Source organism: Meleagris gallopavo, chromosome 1 (genome assembly GCF_905368555.1).
Source record: "Meleagris gallopavo chromosome 1, MGAL_WU_HG_1.1, whole genome shotgun sequence".
Lineage (NCBI taxonomy): Eukaryota > Metazoa > Chordata > Aves > Galliformes > Phasianidae > Meleagris > Meleagris gallopavo.
In genome coordinates, this window is record NC_139404.1 from 64,176,848 (window position 1) to 64,193,300 (window position 16,453).

Genomic DNA, 16,453 nt, shown 5'->3' on the forward strand with positions numbered 1-16,453 from the left:
TCAACATCTCTAAGTCTAAAACAAATAAACTTTAGGTGCAGTTTCCTACCTTGGCTATTATAAAAATCACAAGTGTATAGTTAAAGTACTTGCAAGTTAACAAAGTAAAATAGGAATAGTGACATAATGGGTCCGATCTTGTGTTGAGAATTATTTAAATAGGCTTTGTCTTCAATAGAGGTACAGAATCTGGCCCATATTTGGAGAATCACATTGAGAAAATACACTCAGCTGCTAGATGGTGATACGTAGAAGGTAGTGTGGCCAATAGACCAGCTGAATTGCCTCTACACCAGTGTACACAGTACAGGAGATAAAAAGGAGAAGATGAAAACTGTGGTGCAATGAGGAAACTATGATCTAATTGCTATCACATAAACATGATGGGAGAATTACACAACTGGAATACTAAGGCTGGGGGCTACAAGCGTTTAGAAAGGGTAAGGCAAGGCAGGAGGGGCGAGGCAGTTGCCTTCTATGCTAAGAAGTGGATATAATGTGAAGAGCTCTCTCTGAGAAGCACTCATGAACAGATTGAAAGCTTGTGGTGTAGAATTAGGGATTAGACCAGTGAAGGACATCTGGTGGTCGAGATCTACTACAGGCTGCCTGATTGAGGGAAACCTGTTGATGAGATCTTTTGCTTCTGCTTCAAAAGGTGTTGTGCTTGCAGGCTCTCCTCCTGATCGGGTATTTCAACCACTCAGATATCTCCCAGGAAAAAACACAGCAATCTGCAAGAAGATTCCTGGAGCCCATTGAGGATAACTTCCTGATCCAGATATTGGGCAAATCAACCAGAAGTGAAGCAGTATTGGACCTGGTGCTCACCAGTTCAGAGGATCATTAAAGAGGTTGAGATTGGAGGCAGTCTGGGATGTATGCCATAGCTGAGTTTGCAATCATAAGGAATATGAGCATGGCAAAGAACAGTCAGGACCCTGAAAGTCAGGAGAGTGGACTTCTGGCTGTTTAAAGAATTACTGGATGGGATCCCCTGGGAAACTGTCCTTAGGGATGTAGGATCAGAACAAAGCTGGCAGCTCTTTAAGGATGCCTTGCTGAGAGTGCACTTAATTCCCCAGCATAAGAAATCAAGCAGAGGAGGCAGGAAACAGGCATGGTTGAGCACAGACAACCTGAGGGAGAAGAAGAAAATGTACAGGCAGCAGAACCAGGAGTGTGTGCTCTGGGAAAAATACAGAGATGCCATCTAGAAATGCAGAGATGGAATCAGGAAAGAAGGCTTGGAACTGAATTTGGTGAGGGATGTGAAAAATAACAAGAAGAGATTCTGCAGGTAAATTGTTCAGAAAAGACAGAAATAAGAGAGTAACAACTCTGATAAATGAGAATTGAGAACAGGCCGTAATAGAGTAAGCTGAAGTAATTAAGTTCTTTGCTTCTGACTTCACTGGTAGATGAGTTACCCCCATCTCTCATGTCTGTGAACCTTTAGGCAGGAGTCAGAGGAATGAATTCCCTCCCACTGTAAGAAAAGAGAAAATATGAGACCGCCTCATGAGACTGAATGTGTACAAGCCTATGGCACCACATGGTATGCATCCCAGGGTCCTGAACAAACTGACTCATGCAGTTGCTGAGCTGCTTTCTGCCATATTTGAAAAGTCGTGACTGTCAGCTGAAATCCCTGGTGACTGGATAAAGGGAAGCATCACTCCAATTTTTTAAAAAAGGACCAAGGAAGGCAGGGGTATTACAAACCAGTGAGCCTCAAATCTGTGCCTGGGAAGATCGTGCAGCAGATCTTCCTGGAAGCAATGTTAAGGTGCCAGAATGTCTTGATGAAAGGAGGCTTGTTTACCTTCTTTATTATTAAGGGATTTTACTGTAGATGAGAAGCTTGCTGCTGAGCTGTTGTAGTTCTATGCATTTCATTTTGCAGGGTGGAGAGAAACTAACACAGTAATTTAGTGATCAAATTTGGATTGTATGCAGTCAGTAATTGTGCACTCTAGATTCAGTACCTGAGAGTTATGCAAAAAAAACCACAAGCATTTGCCTCTTCTGTGTTATGAATCTTAGTTCCACTCTTCTTTTTGTCTCCCTCTCTCTTTTTAATTGTACACTCTCTTCATATATTTTGTACATACAAGAATATGAGACCTGTTGAAACTTTGCATTCCTCTTCTCTAGAGCATGCAAAGCTTCCTCTCCCTTTAACTCACACTCGCTGAACATCCCTAGTGCTTTTTGCATACTCACAGAGGATCTGTGTAGGTAACAGCAATCTTTACCAAAGCTTCTCTACAAAAGACCATGACTTTTAAACTGTTTATTATTTGAGATTTTTCAAATCATATGATACTGGGCAATATGGCTATCAGTGATCCTAGAAGATTCCAGTTGCTTCAGAGTTTTATTTCTCTGTAAATGTAGATGGGCTTATGCCTTATTGCAATCAACCTCTCTTCTGTAAAACACCACTTCTAAGAAATAGAAAAAAGTGATGAAAACACATTTTCCTGTAGGGAGCTTTTTGCAAATCTATGTTCTTCTCTTGCCTTGTAAGGTTATCTGTTTGCTGAGCTTAAGTTACAGAAAAGCTGCTTGAATTCCCATGTTTTGTTTTTTCACTCAGCATTATTTTAAGGACTTTGTATGCAAAGACACGAGTTGATTGTTAGCCGAATCAAATACACATTATTAGTCATGTTGAGATGATACTAATATTTATACTTGAAATTATATGCAGTTCATATACAAAGAAACTCTGCAGCTCTTCTTTTTTTTGGTGTTTTTTGTGGTCTGCCCATTGCCCCCACCATCCTAAGTTTAAAAGCTTCAGTATGGTAGGGACAGGGGCTTGGCATGTGATCACTGTGCTGTGTCTTTGTGCTGGGGTCTTTGATACATCATTACAATAACAAGCATTATGTCACACAAATGTACAGTACTAAATAGATGGATGATGCAAGAAAGCAGGTTAACGGTCATGAGGTTATTAGATAATTTCTACTGCAACCAACAAGAAAAGATTTAGGCAAACTAAGTCCAGACAAAGTCAAAGCCTGAGGTGCCCTGGGGCCTGGACTGTTTGTGTGATGCCAAGTCTGCTGCCTGTTACAGCCAGGACCAACACCTTGTATCTATGGGTGTACAAGGCTTTGGGTGTTTTAAGTAGCTCAGCTGCCACAACTTTCCAAATGTTTCTCTTTGTGATTCTTGAGTCCAGCCTAGCTGTCAACAACAGTGGTACCTACGATGCCTTCTAAGGACTCAGGGCCTTGACCTCAATGGAGGGATCTGTCACCAATGTGCCCAGGCTCCGTTGCTCTCCTTGCTCCAGTAGACATTTGCAACTTTTCCTTCCACTTGAGGGTAGGCTGCCTGCTGGAACTTATTTAAGACCAAAGGATCAAAGACCCTTTTCTTTGTATTTTCATACAGGAGGACTGACACTCCGATGGGAAATCATTTTAGAGTAAAAAACTAAGACCATACCAGTATAGTGTAGTTAGGCTCTGTGCATTCAGGCATACTTGCAGGGAGAGATGAAGATAAAAAGGATAACCTGTGAAATAAAATATCATCCTTCCTTCCTAAAAGTGTGAAAGTACTTATTTTTCTTCCTTTTTCACCCTCCTCCTGGTGTTGTTATTTCTTAAGCCTTAGTTGTTACTTTACTGTACTGCTTTATTAGCTATTACTTGCTTCCTCCTATGACAGCAGACTTTACTATTGCAGCTATCAAAGTTGCCGTTGCTACTACTTTGGGGTTTAAGCTTCTTAAGGAAAAACACTATATAAGTAGGTACCTATTTAAAATTTGTCCATGTTTTCAGCATCTGAAATAATGGATTAACCTGATTTTCATTTGGATACAGCTAGTTTCTGAGAAAGTGGTTATTATTTATGCAAACAGCCAAAAGAAAGGTCCCTCAGAAAAGACAGGGTATGTTAATAGAAATGTGTATGTGGTGCTGTGTTCATTTAGCTCATCTGCTACACTCATGCACATGTTCTGATCCAGAAATAAGGCAGTAGTATTAGAGTGTTGCTATGCTGAGTTTGCCAGCCCAATAAATTGTGCCTTTTGTAGTAAAAGCTATTTTTTGCCATGCTGCAATGTTTTTTGTTTTTTTTTTATAAAATATTTTATTTTATTTTTATGTTATTTATTTTAATGTATTAAAATAGATTTCAGTTATTGTAATGTTTAAAGCCCAGACAGAAGAAGCGTACCGACTTGGTTTACTCCAACTGTTTTTCCCAGCCTGCTGCAGAGTTATGCAGCCATTTTTTACATGGGTTAAAATTACTATAAATATAAATGAAATAAGTCTCCTTATGAAATAATTTTACCAAGGAAATGAGAAAGGTACTGTCTTGAGGTAACAGCCAACTAGCGCAGAAACCGATTGTGTAAGGGAGTAGAGAATAAATATCTGGTGCTGTGATTCAACTGAAAAAGATGGTTATGCTGAGATATTTCACTGTAAAAGCCCATGTAAGTGACTGAAATGATAATTTATTTTATGTTTTGATAATACAGCTTGTAGATAAAAGATTCAAAATTTGTAAGTATTACACACTCTTCACCTCAGTTCTTTCTGTAGCTTAAGGTGATGGCATGTGGCAGGTGATGAGGAATTAAGCAGCATTAGAAAGACTTTTTGAATAGGAACAGTCTTTTGCTTTTCAGTTATCAGACTACCTTGTTGTGTTATAAATAGCAAGAATAGATTGTTAGATACACTCAGGAGGAAAGAGCGAAGGCAGGACAGGGAAGTAATAACTTATATGAGATATCAATCATATTTCCATCAGCAGAAAATAACTCATGATTCAAAAAAGCCTTCTTTATACTAGAATACATTGTTTAGAATTTTGTTTAAAGATTAAACAGAACATCTAACTTCTCAGCAGCTGCAACTTCCTGGCCTGATTTCCAATGGACATTCCATAAATAAAATATACATTTCAGAGCACCAGTTCTCTTCAGAAAAACCTATAGGCAGCTTTAGAAGAAAATTGTTTTTCAGCACAGTCTTATTAATTTGCCAGCTGAGCTATGCTTTTGCAGGGAAAGTGATGAGTAGGAAGTAGTTGAGCTGGCAAGTCGGAGTGAAGCACCTTGCAAAAACAAATGAGCAAAAGAAAAGAATCCCTGCAAAATCCAAAGCAGAATTTATGACAAGATTACTGTTCTGAACAGCAATGTATGACAGCACAGTGAGATTTCATTCAATCCACTGTCAGTAATCCTTCAAATAAAGATATGCATTTCATAGTAAACCTTTCTGCATAGCTTTCAAAGCCTTGCATGTTAGAAAGAAAATATACTGTGCACTATTCAATATTATCTATGGGGGGAAAAAAAAAAAAAGAGAGAAAAAAAAAGCTAGATGATAATCCCCCCATCATTTTCTTGGCACACAGGGCTATTTGCACATACTTCTACCAACCTCTTTTCTACTGCCTCTTCTGAGATGCCCTACAAATCCATATTGCAGAGTGTATCACAGATGGCTGTAGGCAGCCCTTCAGTAGACACAGGAGCAGGGGAAAGTACTCTCAGAAAAGGTTTTCCCGCCCTTGTTAAATTCTTGTGTCAGGAGAGAGGATTCACAGTATCTGAAAAGCTGCTTTGGAGCCAACAGAGACAGAAGGTAGACACACCATGCATTGCTTGTTGGCACCCTGTTTTAATCAACTGTACCTCTAAATATGTATCCTATTACCAGCATGTTTTAATTTCATGTACTTTGCTAGGTGTACCTCCTAACTTTCAGAACAGAGGTATCTGTACTATTTAACAGGCCAGGTGTGATTCCGTGGCTCTGTGGCCAAGTGGTACAACACAGTGTGTCTTGCATCTGTGAGCTTAATCTCATGTCCTTCCTCATGTTTTTAGCTCTTTCAAGTGAGGTATCTGCATCCAGGCTTCAAACCATGGGCAGTGCCTCATATGAGCTATCTCCTGAGCCAGGACCAAGCACTGACTGGGGAGAGCATGTCTTCAAATGCATGCCAGGGAACATGCTAAGAGCAAGATGGTACAGATGACTGTGGCCCAGCACTCAGTCTGTGTCCTGGCTTGGTTGTTTTTACTGGAATAGGCAGAGCACATAGCCAAAGAGGTCAGGATGAGAACACAGTGCTTGAATGTTTTAGCACACCAGGGACATTTGCCCTGCTGGCCTTGGCAATGTTTTCTCATGCACTGCTTCTGTGCATGTGCTCATTCTATTCCCCTTCTCCCTCCGCCCTGCCTGCTCCCTACCTTTTCATGCATGTCTAAGGGAGATGAGCTGCGCACAAAGTCTGTGAGTGTACTTGGTCCTCATCCTGTCCTCTAATGATTGGAAACACTTATTGAATTTAAATCTGTACAGCCGTGTGAAGGCCAGGCACATCTGGTTTGGGAGTTCCAGTCACAGACTTGGAAAGAGGGACTGAGACTCTACCATCTTTTAAAAAATAATGTTCCCAGGAATGTACAGAACTGCAAATACTCCCTGCAGCCCTGCCAAGGAGCCTGCAATAGTGTGTGTACTCCTCTGAACTTCTGAAGAAATCACAGTTTAATTTTGACTTGGTTTACTTCCAAGGTAATAGAGTTTTAACTTAGGCCACCCTGTGTTACACACAAGTGACTTTCCTTTGATGGGTAGTATATGCTGGTGGGGTACAAATACAAGCTATGGGCGAAAGTAGAAAACCTTCTTAAAGTGGAATTATAATTGTTACAAGTAATAATATCAAAATGAAATATTTTCTCTTGTGGCAGCAGTGTGGGCAGTAATACCATCACAAAAAAGACAGTGGTAGAAATTGTGATTTTTACTGTATGTTGACAAAGGTGGAAGTTGATTTCCCTCTTAATAGAATTTTCTTGGTTTTACGTAGGTGAGTTCATAACCGAATAAAATTCCTCCAGTGATCTATGAGTTTGCACCCTTCATCCAACAAGGTGAGAGCTTCTAGTGCCTGAAATGTTTTCCCAAGTTCTACAAAGGATCTTAAATTACTGAACAGTTTGAAAACTTTCCCAACACTGTATTTGTCTGTCCGTGCCTGGAAACTTGATGGAGTGGTAAAAATTTTGTCAGGATATCTTAGGCCGGACTTTGAAGGCTGATAATGTAGATTGATTTAGGCCAGCAATCCTTTTGGCACAAACATTCAAATCAGGAGTGTCATTGTGAAGAACTGTCAGAAAAGGGGTGCGTGCCATTGGGGGTTATTTAGTCTCTTTTATACTATATAGAGAAATTAGACAAAAAGAGATCGCCTTCTTAAAAGAACACTGCTAATGAGTTGGCTTCACAAATAAAAATCCAAAACAGGGGTCTGAGAACCTAGAAAACACACACAGTTGTAAAACTGTGCAAGAAGGAGCCACGCAGCTTCACAAACTCCAGAGTTTATGTATAGGAAAGCTGGAACAGAAGGGCTACCAGTGACAAATGGAGTCCTTTTTACTTGCTCTGTCATTATCTGTGTGGATATTACCAAAGACTACCTTCAATATGCCAACAAAGAAAACCTTCTATTATTCTAAGTTTTTTCTGTTATTCCTAGTTAATGACTGAAGCTTTATTTTAAGTGTTTACTGTAAGCTATGTTTGGATTCTCAATGTATAAACAAGCTATATTTTTTATACAAGGCTTATGCACATAAGACAAATACAGAACCTGACTGATTGTCTCTGTGTAGGAGAAATGCAGCTTACTCTATTATGAAAATTACTTTATTGTTTTGTTTGCTTGTTTTAAGAAGAATAAAATAGAGTCCACAACTAGAAATACATTTGTAGATTCATTAACAGGAAGAGCAACATGGAGCATATCTTTTGATCTAGAGTATGAGTACAGTGTGATTAGATATCAGGGTTTAGATGTCTTAACAACTTGGACCAATTGGCTGCCTATGTGGGTAATGTAACACATTTCCTACCTAACTCCTCCATCGCTTAAATGTTCATTGATACGAGAAAAACTTTAACTCATTTTGAAAACAGATTTTAGTGCAGCTTGACTCACACAGCTATTACTTCAAGTTCTCTACGACGCTCAATATGTAAAGGATAGATTGTCAAATACTGGGAACATGTAACAGAGCTTTTTAAAGAAGTGAGAAATAGATGTTAGCTTAAAATTAATTCAGTACACTTAATTCCATCTCCCAAGACATAACTAGAGAGATGGAAAAGATATGGTAATATGAATAGCAATTAAAATTACTTTGCCAGAAAATTTTATAGCCAAAGAAAGTGACCTTTTCTTCGATGGAAATCATTTGGTAGGGAGGTTGAAAGTAGCAAGGTGGATCCACATAGTCTCATATTTGGATCTGCGTCTAAACTTGGAGCCAGCATGTACCGCACTCAGAAAGTTATAGCAGAAGGGCTGACTTGAAAGTACAGCAGTTATTACTTATATCCATTTGCATGAATAAAAGTATGTGTCTTTCTTACTGACTATTGGTTAATCTAGATAAGAAAAAGTGCAACAATGCATCTAACAGAGGAAAAACATGTCTGTAAGCAAAACATTATTATTATTTTTTTTTTCCAGAAAGCAGATATTATTATTTTATATATATGTCAGCAGAGTATGTTTGATTGGGTTCAGCTCTTTCATATCTTGGCAGTATAGATTTCTGGCCTGGAGTCTGTTCATGTCTACTTGGTTGTATTTAAAGACCCTTGTAGGCCTAATAAATTAGGCTACTAAGGCACTCTCTAAACCAATATGTTCGTGGTTTTTTTGTGGAATAAGTAAGCTGGCACTTTAGATGGTTAGGATTACTTGACATGTTGAATAGACCAGTTCATGGAATGTCAGCTAAAACCTCCCCAATGTGATTCGCTATCTCTTCACCTTCTATTAACCCAGGCGAAAAAAGAACAAACAAACAAAACCAGCCACAATATTCTGCCAACTACCGTCTTTTATTTAGGGGAGGTTGCTGTTAATTTATAGTGCACTGTCCTTTTAGTTTCCACTGTGATTTTCTCATATTCATAGTTTTCAAATATGCGAGTAGTTTTACTATTTTGGTAGCAAGTTGTGGATAATCTATCACACACACTATTTTTGTGTGATTTCCCTCCATTTAATTTGTATATAAAGATGGGTTTATGGCAACATATGGACATGCATGAAAATTATGGATATCTTTTAAGCACAAGCAGGAATGCTTTTCTCATGGCCCATTAAGGATTTCAGATTTCAGATAACTTCAGCTTTTGTGTACAAAAATTTCAATATTAACGGTTTCTTGGCAGTTGGAGGTAATTGTGTGGTGACTAAAAGGCTGCTTCCACTATTTGCATTAGGCATTAGCTGATAAGTTTGAGACACAAGATTCATTTCAATCTTGGCAGCTGTCATCAGCTTATCTTCTTTATAAAAGTGATTGAAGTGTTTTTAAATTCATATGAAAAATAATGAATATGTAAGTATTAAAAAGTTAGTATATTCTGTAGTCTTACATAATCATTAAATACAAAAAATACATGTTAAGGGTCTCAAAAAAATCATAGTATTGTAAGTAACATTTATGCAGAGCAGGAAAAGAGGGTTACTACATTATTCAATCTTTTCTGAGTACAAGCAAGCAGCATTTTTAAACAGCTCTTTCACATAAGCTCTGTGCATAACTGTCCTGTTTTAGCTGATTACTAATATTTACTGGTATACCACTTCTTATCTTCCATCTCTTCTCTGGCCGTTATCCACTTTTCAGCTACTCCTCTGCGTCTTCTAACCTGTTGGACTTTTTTGGGAGGCAACTGACTGTGCTTTAGATTGTCTTTGAGTGCTGCCTTCATTTGTTGTTGAATTTCTACTAAGAAATTCATGACTTAAGTGTCATACACCTGTGTTCATAAGGAGCGTTCGCATTTATTGTGAATAACTGTGAAAATGCGTCTCAGTGTTTTGTAGCTCTGTGGCAGTGATGATGGAATATGTTTTGGAAACATAGTTCGTAAGACATTAATTGCTTACCATTTTCTTTTGACATGACAGAGAAGGTTCCATGTTTGCATTTCAGACAGTTAAATTCTTTTTTTCTTCATACTGATCTTTTCTGTAGAATTAGCTCCAACTCTCACCATTAAGAGCAAAATAAAATCACTATTCAGCCCATATTCTTATTCTTTGTTTTAATTTCCAAGTTTACATGTGCTGTAAAACTCAACAAGACGATTTCTGTTGTGAGACCTAGATACAAATTTATCATAGGGTATTACAAACATGATGGTGGTTATTTGGTTAGCCACCAATTTCCTTTCTCATGCTCTCAGTCTCAGATTACTTAACTATCATCTGGCATTCTCAGACATGCTAACTAATTGCCCTGTAGTAGACAAATAAAGAGCACATTTTACAAGTAAAGTGTGGGATGTACTAACGAATGTCAATTCATGCGTTGCCTGGATACAGCTTTTATTTGTGTTTAGGGTTATTTAATTAACTTCTTAATTGTCAGTACAGAGAATTGAAGCATACAGTCCAAAGTCTAGTCAATGGAAAAACTCAATAGACTGCAATCGACTTTGGCTCGGACATCTACTGCTACATTCATCAATAGTACTGTAGTACTGCAGTTGCAACATAAAAAACGAAAATTAAAAAGGGCTTAGGTGATGTTGGACCAGCTCATATGGTGGAGGAGAACATCACAGGGCATGCCAGATTAGTGGAAATCCATTTGAAGAGGGTATTGTTCTGTGTATTTAGATAAAAGGAAAAAGAAGTGTAGAACAGCCACTCAGGTGAACATGGTAGACTGCCTAATAGGCAAAGTATGAAGTACAAAGGGAAAGAGAACTATATGTGGTAGCAAGTAGTGATTGATCTCTGCCTGCTTTATAATGGTCTTTGCAGGAAAATCACAGAGTTTTGTACTGGCATATACTGCTCAACATTCAGCTAACAGAAGAGAGTATAAAGGATGTGTAGGTAACATTGGAAAACTGATTCATTGCTCCCTCTTCATGCACTTGTAGAAACACAGAGTAGCCATACCTTCATGTGTGCATTACCAGGCAAATTCACTTAATTTACCCAGGGAAGATGGGTGGAAATTAGATGAAAGGATCCAACCTTCATTGACAACCTGGAGCCAAGCATGATCCAATGAGTTATGATACGCAGAACTGCTAGATGGTAAATTTCCCACCATGTTACTGTAATCGTGTGGAAAGGGGAGAGATGGCAATGAGCACTTGAATATGCCCAAGAGCAGTGAAAATTCAAATGGTAAGGAATGAGTGGTAAAAAATATTAATGTAGAAGACAAGATCATCCACAGGAGATAAGAAGCATAGGGGATATATTGCTGCTGTCTTCCATGAGGCAGGCTGCCTAGAGATGTCACTCGAAGCTGTTGTCCAGCTCCAAATCTGAGGAGAGAAAAATAATAATAATAATAATAATAATAAAAGAGCAGTACCTGGATCAGCCTTAGTACAGACTCTCTCTTCCAAACCCCTCAGATAGCATGGTGGGTCAGAAACTGCCCTGGGATACCACTTGATTCCCTCCTTGATGTAGCAGAAGACATGAGGCTGTGGGATGGGGAGAGGGTGCAAGTGACTGGGGAGACACAGCAATGAGGGCTGAGAACCAGCAGGCACACAGCCAGTGCTCCTTCTTCCGTGGGATCAGAGGCAGAGGCAAACCAGAGCAAAGTGAGCTTTTCCTGCTCTTCTCTGGAGACAAGACTGATGGCATGCTGCGTGCCTTGTAGGTGTGTGTGCTCAACCTTGTAGGAGTAGAAACTTTGCATTTTGTTGGGAAGGTTTTATAGATAGGTGTGCACAAACCAATCAAACAAGAATACCCAACCCACACCTTTTCCAGCTGTTAGATTAGCTATTGATACACCTCTATACATAGGCCAAACACCATCTTTTTATTTTCACACTAAATCCTTTCTGATTTGTTGCAAAAGTGGAGGTTGACTCCTCTGCATCGCTGCCTGTGATGGACTTGATTCACATACTAACAGAATTAAGGTGTTTCTTGTACTGTAGCTTAATAAGAAAAAAATCTTCAGGATGTTTATTTGAGCGTTATTTACCAGACTTTGTTTATAAGAATACTCAAATCATCTAATCCTTGTATTTTTTGAGATTATGTGCAGCTGAAATATGAAAGAACTGTCTTTCAGGCAGATTTCCTTAAGTTCAGCATGATTTGCCCTAAATAAACTTCTACAGACTTATGGTAGCTACATAACAGTCCATCAGTCCTTCAGAAAAGTTGATACAAGTTTTATAATCTTTGTCTTCTTTCCTCAGATGATTTCTCAGAAGTCAGGAGTTTCTCACTAGAATCTCTTGCCTCATTATTTCCTTGCTGGTTCTTTGTTTTCTATTCCAAGAGTCTGGAATGCCACAATATTCTTCATTTACTTTTTGAGGAAGAAATGTCTGGCTGTCACATAAAAGATTCAGTATCTTGTTCCAAAAATTCATTGTATTTAATATTTTAACACACCAGTATTTCACCTAAACCAATATAACTAGTGTTTTTATAACAGTGATGGTATGAAGACTGAAGGGAAAGTAAGGTGTGTAGGGATATATTGCCTCCATTCTACAGCTTGCTTCTCTTAAAAAGAAATATGTAAAGAAGAAAATTGCTTCACAGTGCTGCTTTGTGCAGTTATCCCAGAATGACTGGAAGAATACAGTTTTAATAAAATATTCTAGGAGAATGCCCAATAATTCCTGACAAAAGCTTGTTTCCTTACTTTTGCCCTTCTGAGCTTATTAGAATAATGAGTAACTTTTCAACTGTGTGAGTGCCAACTAGCATGTTCTAAATAACAACATCAGAATGAAGGGTGCAGTACCCAAACCCAGAGGCCGGCATGTCCAAAACACAGGTTGGCGTGGGAAAGGCCTAAACCCCCTTTCTGTCATCCAGCGCCTCAAACAACAGCAGTCAGATTGCTAGCCTGCAGCAGGCATCTTGCTCTAACACCTAAAGCGTGCAGACATGATATTCGGTAACATCCACTAAAATACCAAGACAAGACCAGAACAACTAACATTGTTCATCGTCGTATAAAACATGAAGTACCTAAATCCAGTGTGGTTTTAGAGCCACTATATCCATAGCTCTTTGCTGCAAAAATGCTCACTTCCTTTGTCACAGACTGACATTAAGGAAGAGGTGCTAAGATCTTCCTCCTGCACTACGAAGGAAGTTTGTAATATGAAAGTGCCCCACAAAGGTAGCTTTCCAAGCCGCTTTTCCTCTTTGTACTCAGAATTCCAAATTTAGTATTTTGATGCTGTAACTCGAAAAAAAATCTCTAATATTAAATATATAAATATAAATAAATAAATTAATATTTTTTCACCCCCTTCTCCTTCACAAAAAAAGATCTCTGGAAATATCAGAAAGAAAATACTGCGCTCATTTCAAGCTGCAAACTAGACAAACTCTTTGCTCTTTATTTTGGTGAGCAGCTTGGACTCCCTTTCTCCATAACTAACCTGAACAAATATTATGCCTTAGATGACTTCAGGGGAACAAATTCCAAAACAAGCAAAGAAACAATAGACAACAAATTGTTTTATCATGGAAAAAGTAAGTACTTAATTATTCTTCTAAGAAAGATAGATCATCATTTGCAGGCTTTTTTTTTTTTTTCTTCCAGTATACAGAAGTAAAGTTTATACAGATTTTTAAGTTGGGAAGAAAAAAAAGTATACACAGTAGTTTTGAACTAGCTTCAGCCCTACTGTGCTGTGTACATAGTGTAATAATATCCTTAGCAAAACAAGGAATCGTTTATACAACCCCATGCTGCATAGGAACCCTGTAAATACTGGAATTTTACATAATGTAAAAGTGTCACGCTTTATAGAGGGTATTACATACTTTTGCTACCAGGAATGAAGTTTTGTGGTTAGTAAAAATATTAATCTATAGACCTGTTGCTGGTGTTGAGTAATACTGAATTTTAGAATACTTGTTCAAGTTCAGCCCCTTGTGTATCTCCTGCTTAGCAAAAAACACAGAGTCAGGTCAGCACTTCCATGTGTGCTGACCCTTTTCAGTCTTTTGTGATGATCCCCCAGCACAGACAAAGCAAGCACCTGCTTATTTCTTTCTTCCTTTAAAAGGGAAAGAAAGGAAGATAAAAGACCCTCAGCAAGTTTGCCGATGATACGAAGTTGGGAGGATTGGCTGACACGCCTGAAGGCTGTGCTGCCATTCAGCGAGACCTGGACAGGCTGGAGAGCTGGGCAGTAAGAAACCAGATGAGGTTCAACAAAAGCAAGTGTAGGGTCTTACACCTAGGGAGGAATAATTGCATGCACCAATACAGGCTGGGGGATGAGCTGCTGGAGAGGAGCTCTGCAGAGAGGGACCTGGGCGTCCTGGTGGACGACAGGTTGGCCATGAGCCAGCAGTGTGCCCTCGTGGCCAAAAAGGCCAATGGCATTCTGGGGTGCATTAAGAAGAGCGTGTCCAGCAGGTCGAGGGAGGTGATCCTCCCCCTCTACTCTGCCCTGGTAAGGCCTCATCTGGAGTACTGTGTCCAGTTCTGGGCTCCCCAGTACAAAAAAGACAGGGATCTCTTGGAAAGAGTCCAGTGGAGGGCCACAAAGGTGGTGAAGGGCCTGGAGCATCTCCCCTATGAAGAAAGGCTAAGTGAACTGGGTCTGTTTAGCCTTGAGAAAAGACGACTGAGAGGGGACCTGATCCAGGTTTATAAATATCTGAGGTGTGGCGGCCATAGCGGTGAGGCCAGTCTCTTTTCAGTGGTACGTGGAGACAGGACGAGGGGAAACGGACATAAGCTGCAGCACAGGAAGTTTCGCATGAATGTGCGTAAGAACTTCTTCACGGTGAGGGTGACGGAGCACTGGAACAGGCTGCCCAGGGAGGTTGTGGAGTCTCCTTCTCTGGAGATATTCAAGTCTCGCCTGGACGCCTACCTGTGCGACCTGGTGTAGGGAACCTGCTTTGGCAGGGGGGGATTGGTCTCGATGATCTCTAGAGGTCCCTTCCAACCCCTACAATTCTGTGATTCTGTGTGATTCTGTGACCCCATTATCTATCCATAAGAGCTCTTAAAATCTGATTAAAATCTGATGATGGTGGTGAACAGCTTCCCCGGCAACCTCAAAGCACAGCTCATGCAGTCTTTGGAGGAAGATTGAGAAGTGTCTCTCCTGGGATCCTTGGAGAACTGCAGTCACCTACACTAACTGCAACTTTTATACAGTGATCCAGCCTGGCACTGGATAAGATTAAGAGTTTTTTTTTGAATGATGACTGCTTACAAGTCTTTGTGTTACTTACAGTGTTTTGAGCCAGTCTTGTTGAGTGCAGCAGCGGGGGGGAAAAGAGCTCTGAGAGGACAAAAAAGTGGTGTGCCAATAAGACCTGGTGATCATGGCAAGGTTCAGCTATCCAGGTACAAGAAGGCTCAGGGGTCATTTAGTTAAGCTTATAGGCCAGAATACATGTTAGTCCCCAGGATTGCATTAACATTGCTGCCACTCTTTGGAAGAGTGACTGGACTCCAGCAGGTGTAAATGGTAGAGCAAATGTATAAATGTCTCACACTGGCAAGAGCAATCAACTTGTAGGAGAGGGAAATTTAAATCCTGTTAAGTTAATGAATAGTAGAGAGAGGCACAGATATTCAGCACCTCTGAAAATCCTAGTACTTACTCAGATATTTTACTATGGATCTAGATGCCTCTTTCTAGCCTTCCTCCCCCTGCTTATGAAATCTCAATTTCTCACCTGGATATCTCCAGTGTTTTTCCTGAGAAGATCTTTCTGTTTATCTTTTATGATAACTGTTTGCCTGATATTTAACCCAAAACAACTCTGTTATTGCAGTGGAAGAAGAGAACATCGCTGCTCCCAGGGGAAAGTTCTCTTCCCACGATTACCACAAGATGCTTCTGCTCAAAATAAGTCTCTTTTAATTCGATACAGCCTTGCATTGCTTTTTCTTACCTAACATCTTGGCTAATACTCTTCTGTGTTCCTCTTCCTGTACTGATCTGCATCCTGTGAATTTTGGTGATTTTGAAATCTTTTTCATTCTGATCCTGAGTGAACTCACATAGAGTGTGAATGTGAAAAAACATTGCACAGCCTCAATATAACCTGCTGCAAAGTGAGCATGGTCTGTTTGTTAGTTCCATTGTGTTTTATATGTAAAAATCCAGAGTTTTAACACAAAACCAAACAAGACTAGCCTGATTCAACTTGCTTTTTGTTGAGCTATTTTTGGAGGGTTTTTTTGCCACTCCTTCAGGAAGAAAATGTTTGATGAACCCGGCCTGTAAGAAACATAGGGCACTTTCATGCAGTGCATTAGGAATGGAATACAGAAACAATAATGTCTTTTTCCCCATCCATTAAATGTTTGGAACTCAGAGAGGCAGATAGCTGCTTTCCCACGCTGCTGCCTTAGTAAACATAAATAAGA